Below are 8,350 nucleotides of genomic sequence, written 5' to 3'. Positions count from 1 at the left end.
CACGCATGGACCAAGTGTTCTCTATGAGTTGACCCTTCTCCACTCCGTAATGGTGGATGTGGATCACCACGACCGTGTACACCTTCTTGGGCCTCTCACAATCACCACTAAGAGATCACCAAGAACAACAACACCACCAAACCTTCTAGGTGGTGCCAATCACCAAGAGTAACAAGCACAAACTTTCACTTGGCCCAACAAAGCCTGATGAGAAGAGTGGATACACACTTGCTACTCTCCGAACATTAATGGAGTTCTTAATCTTCAATTAAGACTTTCTAATCACTCATATAGGCCAAATCACTCTCTTAGACCCAAATGTATGTAGCTAGTTGTTCCTGGCTTCCAAGAGGCCCCAAATGCATGGGAGACTGGAGTATATATAGTCCAATCATCAAAACTAGTCGTTCTTCCAGAAAGTATTTTGCTCTCAATGCAAACAACAAATCTGGGAATAGCATGGTATGCTAGGCTTGTCTTGCTAGCATGGCTAGATTAAAAAGGTGCAAATCTCTATACCCCAATCTTCCTTTATTTTTTGGCCACATAAAGTCTCCCATGACTACCAAAGCATTTCACTACTATAGAAGTTAACTGTAGGGGCGGCTCTAGAGCCTCTGTAGGGGCGGCTGTGCCAGCCGCCCTTCCCAGGGTGTTTCTACAGAGGGTGCCTCTGTAGGGGTGGTTTCCTGACCGCCCCTGCAGTGCCCTCTATAGGGGTGGCTGGTGTATTCAGCCGCTCCTATAGTTCCCTCTGTAAGAGCGGCTGGTAATATCAGTCGCCCCTGTAGTGGACTTCTATAAGGGTGGCTGTATCACCAGCCGCCCCTGCTGTGTGTATTTGTAAGGGCGGTTCAATCAAGAACCGCCCCTACAGTAGATTTTCCAGCAAAATAAATAAATAATTCAAATTCAAATCTGACCACATATATATATATAATTCAAATTCGAATCTGACCGCCACAAATATACAAATATACATCCACAAACACAAGACCATTATTTACAACATCATCACAAATCATAATTCACAAAAGTCAATCATTACAATATAGTCCATTATGAAGTACATCATTATAACATAGTCCATTAAGAAATCCATAAGTCCACATGCAAAACAAAGTCCAAACCGTTCCAAAGTCTGATCCAAATCATACCACAAGTCCACATTATCATCAACGACCTAGGGCTAACCTATCAGTCTCCCGAAGGTGTTGGTACAGAGGATTACTACCTAAGTCAGAAAGAAGATGATGGTAAGTGCCTTTATGATACACAATCTGGTCCATTATGAAGTTACAAAGGTCACCGACCATCTCTAAGAGCTCGTCATCCTTGTATGGGTTCCTTCTCGTGTCTTTATCTTTCTCCAACTACAAGAGAACAAGTTTAGGTTTACTATATCACAACATATGCGAACTTTTCATACTACGAGCGAAGAGGTTCAAACTTACCATATTGGAGTTTCTGTTGTAGCCACCGATAGTACTCATCATAATACATGTGTAGTATCCACAATGTAGACTCTCAGGCTTCTGCTTGGGGCACTGTGTGTTTTGCATATGGAGATGTTAAGTAATGCTATTGACAAACACGTAATATATGGAGTACCAAAGTAAATGACACTTACCGCACATAGAGTTTTGACATACAACTTTTCCTTCCTATTTGGATGATGCCTCCCCTTATGTTCCTGGACATAGTGTCTGAATGCCCTGTTCCAATGATTTTAGCAAATGCAACTTGTTAGTATCCCACATTGAACCTTACAAGTATGTATACAAACATAGTAGCTAAAATGAGGATTGTCAATATGTATACGTCTTGACAATCGTTATGAAGTCTTTGTATGTCTCGACTGGGAAATCCGCTGAATCAAAGACCCATGCCATGCTATGTGAGAGCCAGACGCCTATGCAAATCCAGTGATCGCTGCATGAATTTAGTCATAGAAGGAACACATAAGCTCTTTTACATCGAACAAAGTATATTGAACAAAGCTAAGTATATAGTCGAACTTACTTGAAATGGTATGGTATCCATATATTATCATGTTGTTGGAGATTTTTAAAACATAGGGCAATGTATGCCGCAACCTTGAGGGACTCTTCCAATATTTTCTTATTTCTGATGTCCTCTTTCTTCTTAAGTGTCTTTCCAGCTCCTAGTTCTTTGCAATCTAGTTTCCACTCTTTATGGTAATTAAAATTTGTTGATGCTATAGGTGAAGGGTCTATATACCCGTGTTTCAGAGCTGGCCTCTTTTTCACAAAGTCCGCTTGCATTCTACAAATCATAGCGTGGGTTAGTTACAACAAAATTAAAAGATTACATTCATATCATATCGAGAGGGCAAGAACTTACAGGCACCATATGCGAATTAGATTCATTTCCATTCATCTGAGGTGGAAGCATGCCTGGATATCCTTAAACTCAACGGCAATTTGCCCACCTAGGGCTCCAAATGTGCCAGCAGGGATCCATGCTTGTAAGATTTCTAGTTCTGTTATCTGAGCACGCAAGTACCAATCATGGAACTTTCTCATTCCACGTGGCAAGCACTGTATGACTCAGTTTGGTAGGAAGTTCTTGCCTTTTTCATATTTATTCGGGCAATCATTTGACCATTTGAGGTTATCAATAGCTGGATACTTGTTAAACCCTTTGTGTAGTTTGCTAGTGGTGCCCTCCTTAGAAGCTGGTGCTCTGAATTCTTTTACTTGGTTCTTAGGCTTGAACTGGTCATGGGCCATCCACTTGTGCACCGATGAGACGTCATTAATGCCTACATACGATGGCCTTATCTTGATTGGGATTTTGTTTCGAGCTTCCCATTCAAGCACGTCCTTGTCAACTTGTGCACCACCTGCTCCAGGGGCCATTTGTTCTTCACGTATCGGATGTTCACGAGGCAATTACTATTCATGAGACACTTGTTGTTTATGTATCGGCTGCGCTTGTTGAGAAGGATGTTGCATCTCATCATGTCTTTGCTCGGTATGAGCTGAAGAAGGACGTGGCATGTCATCATGCCCATGCTCGATACGAGGTGGAGAAGGATGTGGCATGTCATCATGCCCTTGCTCGGTACTAGGTGGAGAAGTCTCTAGCGTGTGGTGGTCATGATCATGGGCCGGTGAGTATACCTCCCCGTCCTCGATGGGTCGCTCTAGAGGATGAACTTCAGTCGTAGTTAGCAAAGACTCGGTCAATACAATGTCCCGTCTGTGCCAGAGGATGAACTGGTTCATGACGTCTCCGAGTAACACGAGCCCCTCGGGAGTAGGGTGTTCTATCTTCCAAGTCATGAACTCGGGCTTCACGGTATGCACCTCGACCCGAGTGTAGTCCTGCAGGATGTCCCTATTGTGCCACATGCTGCCCGGAGGATGTGCCACGCCCGTTGCCACCTCAATGATCACGTTTTGTCTGCCCATCGGAACCACCAATTTGCAACTGGATGGCGCCCGTATACGATCGATGGGGGTTTCGATTGCATTGGAACCTTGACTGCTAGGAACATCCAGAGGGCTGCCAACTATCGCCAGTTCTCCGGGTGGCCCCATTGGTGTATGTGGCTCCATCATAGACAATCCTTTCTCCACCAATATCTTTTCAACTAGAGCCTTCACTTGGCGCTCAAGATTAGACTCTCGGTCTCTACCATGTTTCTTGTACATGTGCCTCTCCTCTATAAATCCATGCTTCTAGGACATCCGCTTCCCCCCTAGTGCGTCCTGTGTGCTCGGGGTTTCCCAAGGCAACGGTAAGCTCGTCCCTCTCTCTGGAAGGGTTGAATGCGCCCTTCTCCTTGTCTTCAGCAAGTTTCAGTATCTTTAATACTACCTCTCCGGTCTCCGGCTTAGCAAACTTGAGGCTACTACCGGATGAATCCACACTCCTCGCGTATATCCACTGTTGGAGGCATGGCTTCAACTTCGGCACTTCCGTATTCCTGGCAGCTTCGGCCTCTGCGTCCATCTTCCTAAAGACCTCTTGCTTGCTAGCGTAGCCACCAGGGCCTAGACGAGGGTAGTGTTGGTTCTTCTTCGCCTGCTCACTGTTACGAGCACTGAGGGCTAATGATGCCTCTGAAGTCTTCTCAGCCACGAGCTCCTCCCATTGACTAGGAGTTATGTTGCCATACTCATGGAAAGAAGTTAACTTCTGTTGGATAAAGTTCTTGTTCAGATCCGACCGCCAACGTCGGAAGCTCTGCCCCATTATCTTAAAAGCATTTTGTTGTACCAACTCATGCGTTCCCTCTGAAAACCTGAAGTTATGCTTTAGCTTCTCCCATAGGTCTACCTTTTGGCTCATAGGTACAAGATTCCAGCCACGGATAGCTGGGTTCAACTTATCTCTAACTACAAACCCGATGTGATTACGGAATTTCGCTCTGTATGTATATGGCTCAAGGATCTGCCCGTCTAGCCCGACCTCCGTTATCACATAGCATGCCTTGTCGTGATATTGGTTTGGCTTTCTAATCCCCCCTCGTTTCCTCTTTGGCTGGGCAGTCTCAGTTGTGGTTGTGTCCTGAGATTGTGGAGCGGAGGCCTCATTGTGAGTATCTGTGGCTCCTTCCTCTGATCTCCTTTGCCCCGCTACGTATTGTCTGGCAAGACGAGCCGGAGGCCGACGTTGTCTTTTCAAAGGTTGAGTAGGGATGACCTATGTATACGGCAGGTCAAAAGTGTTAGCAGAGGTAACATATAGCCATAGCATTAGCCAAATTTACAAGCTACTAAGGCTTTTTTCGTACCTCATCGTTCAGATCAAAATCCTTGTCCAACTCGTCCTCCGTTGGCCTCCGTCTGGGTTCTCGTGCGAAAGGATCCTTGGGACTTACATATCCCCCTGATGAGGTGTCGTCATCCTCATCCTCATCATCATCATCATCCCCTTCTTTGCCTTGGGCATCCTCTCCGCCTTCTCTTCCCTGGGCTCCCCCCACCGGATCCTCATCATCGACAAGGTCCTCCTGAGTAAGCATCACTTCTAGACCCTTTTCTAACTCGTTATCGAACTGCTCCTAAGTAAGCTGGTCATCTAGTTCTTGCTCTCCATGGGATGGCTGCTCATCATTCACGGGGCATCGGAATGCACTCTTTGATGTTCGCGACTTGTTCTAAGAGATGCAAGGAAAAAAGTAGTATAAGTAGTAGAAGTAGTAGTACTAGTGGTAGAAGTAGTAGTACTAGTAGTACAAGTAGTAGTACTAGTACTAATAGTAGTACTAGTAGTAGTACTTGTAGTAGTACTAGTAGTAGTAGTACTTGTAGTACCTGTAGTAGTACTTGTAGTAGTAGCAGTACTTGTAGTAACAGCACCGTCCAAAATTATTGTTAAAAAAAATCAGATTTGTACATGTTCAGGAATTAGGATCTAAGAAGCAGATGCATTAAGAAGGCAACTTGTTATCCTGTCAGCAGACCAGAAATACAGACAACATTAACTATGATCAACAAAGAGTTATAGATAAGTTAGGAAACCTTAAAAAGGAAGAAGAGTTTTGGCAACTGCTCTTAGCAGTTTTTGTAAAAAAAACATGTTGAACTGTAAAATTGATGGCTAACTGAACTCCTTGCATTGAAAGTATAGTAATCCAGCAAGTTAATGTTGTTGGCTTCTGGTCAGGCTTCGAGTTCAAATGTTGCTATTCTCGCATCTTCCCTTAGTTTGTGTGGTTTTTTTTTCGTGCTTTAGGCTGAGGCAACCATATTGAGGGGTCCCCATGAGGATTTGGAGAGCTACCTGGAGGCAGTGGATGTGCTGAAGGCCATCATTCGCTTCTTTTCCTCGAATAAGAACTTCAAGAGCAGTGAAGGAGTTCTGAATCATGTCAACAATCTGTTAGCTAAGTCTACTCTGAAGATTGAAGAGGAATTTAAGCAGCTGATGGGTACATACAGGTAAGGCCGTTAACTTATGGCTGGTGCATCTAGTGATGTAGAGGCCCACTCATGAAGGTCTCCATCATCTATTTCCCTCCATATAATGGCAAAAGAACAGTTAACTTATCACTGTGTTCTTCTAGTGAAGCAGAGGCCTGGAGTTGTTCTTACCTAAAAAAAGTTGTGTTGATTGTCGTTTTCTTTTCTTTTCAGCAAACCTATCGAGCCAGAACGCCTGTTTGACTGTCTACCCAAGTCTCTGCGGCCAACAAAAGGTGATCACGAGGCCGATGGAGGCGGCCATTCTGATCATCCATCCAAAGGCTTGGAGACTGCCGTATACAGGACCCCAACACTAATTCCTCCTAGAATATTGCCTCTCATGAATGACATAGCTCAACAGTTGGTTCAGGCTAGAAATCAGCAAACTTGCTACAAAATCTACAGGTAGGCTTTGGTTGTCTTTATTATTGTTTTACATTTATTCTGAGCTCGTTCCTTCTCGATGGCGGTGAGGATCCTTCTTAAAATGTACTCATGTTATGTATGTCCATTTCAGCATCAAGTTAACAATGTTATGCTTTTCAAACAGGTCAAATTATTACTAGCAGGGGAAAGAAAAATCTGTGATCAGATTTTTGATGGTGTCAACTTTAACAAGGGCCATTGTTTTGCTGAACTGACAGCAAATAGTGTTATAACTCTTTTCAGCTTTGGAGATGCTGTTGCTAAAAGCAAAAGGTCCCCTGAAAAGCTGTTTGTGTTGCTCGACATGTATGAAGTAATGCGTGAACTTCAACCAGAGGTATTCTGGAAGTACCTCATAGAGGCCACTACCCAAATTTTACATACTTTTTTATGTTGCTGTGATTCTAAACTATTTGATATTGATGATGATTACAAAGATGTCAATACTACCTTTGCTTGATCCTTTGTTTTTATCAGATTGAGGAAATATTTGAAGGCAAACCTTGCACTGAGATGCGTGAAGCTGCATCAATCTTAACAAAGCGATTGGCACAGACTGCTCAGGAAACATTTTCAGATTTTGAGGAGGCAGTTGAAATAGATGCTTCAAAAACTATTATTCAGGACGAAACAGTCCATCCTTTGACTAGCTATGTGATTAATTATGTTAAATTCCTATTCGAGTAAGTATTCCCTTTCTCATATTGGTTGTGAATCTATGGACATGTAAAATTGTTGATCACATAAGTTTGACTAACCTACTGTTAATAACACTATTTTAACTGTGGCTTATGGGGCTTTATGCTTCTGATCTTCTCAAGACCATAGTTTTTGATGAAGTAGAAAGGATTTCCAAGTGCTAATATTAACAGGCTGGTTCTTTTAGGAAACAAAATTGTACCACAATACTGAATAAGATTTTGAACAAATTTGAATCAGGGAAGTTCAGCCTATAGGCTGTAATACCTATACGAAGCTATTTATAACATCTTTTGATCTTGCTTTTCTTAACAAACTTGGGCACTTTCTAGATTCTAGAATTTATCTGGTTATGAATTAGTTGCCTTTTTCATTTACTCATGAAGCAATGTCGCATTTGTTTATTCTTTTCCTGTTGTTGTTTCTGAAATTTCATGCATAACAAATATTACTCTGATTTGAACAGTTACCAGTCAACATTGAAGCTATTATTTCAAGAATTTGATAGTGGCACTGAGGCAGAATCTCAGCTTGCTGCTGTTACCACAAGGATAATGCAGGCCCTATAGAATAACCTAGATGGAAAATCTAAACAGTATAAGGATCCTGCATTGACATACTTATTTCTTATGAACAAATATCCACTATATGGTTAGATCTGTTCACAGGTATGTCTGTGTTTATTACAAGACCTGTTTCGTATTATGTTATGATAGCATGTTCATTTAATGATCTCTTGTGTTGCCTCAGATCAGAAGCAAAAGATATACTTGGTGATGACTGGATTCAGAGACATCGTAGGACTGTTCAGCAAAATGCCAATCAGTGCATCTTACATAGCCCTAGCTAGGATTTAACTACCCTGGTATAGAAAACTAAATCAGGCCAGGAATAGAAGGATAACCAAACAAACCTCATAAAGAATAGTATTAACATTTACTGAGAAATATGGTTCATTATTAATTTTAATTTTAATTTCACCGGCAAGCTCTCTTCCACCAACCCCCATTCTAGCTTCATTCAGCAGTACAGAACACCAATCACTTGTCTCTTCAATTTTTAATCGTATGTAGAAGAAACATCCTCTACATTGCTGACAAATTAGGAGTGCGGAATGATCACAGGATACGCGCGGATGTACATACATCCAACATGGGAGACTTTTCCTCTCAAAATAAAAAAGGGAGCCTTTTCAAAATGAGCACACCAATTGTTCTCTAGCTCTTCAACAAAATAAATAAAGAGAGCAGGGAAGATAGATCTCTACAAGACAATAAAGGAAGGAA

General features: G+C 42.3%; 2 pseudogenes; one reads left to right on the top strand and one right to left on the bottom strand.

The window, feature by feature from the left end:
• Positions 1–1,175: 1,175 nt before the first annotated feature.
• LOC136496214 (uncharacterized) lies at positions 1,176–4,224 on the bottom strand (annotated as a pseudogene).
• A 445-nt stretch (positions 4,225–4,669) lies between these two features.
• On the top strand, positions 4,670–7,914 carry LOC136496213 (exocyst complex component EXO70A1-like; annotated as a pseudogene).
• The last annotated feature ends 436 nt before the right edge of the window (positions 7,915–8,350 follow it).

This window comes from Miscanthus floridulus, chromosome 12, assembly GCF_019320115.1.
Source record: "Miscanthus floridulus cultivar M001 chromosome 12, ASM1932011v1, whole genome shotgun sequence".
NCBI lineage: Eukaryota > Viridiplantae > Streptophyta > Magnoliopsida > Poales > Poaceae > Miscanthus > Miscanthus floridulus.
Note: the sequence above shows the minus strand (reverse complement) of the source record. Positions and strands in the feature narration are given on the sequence as shown.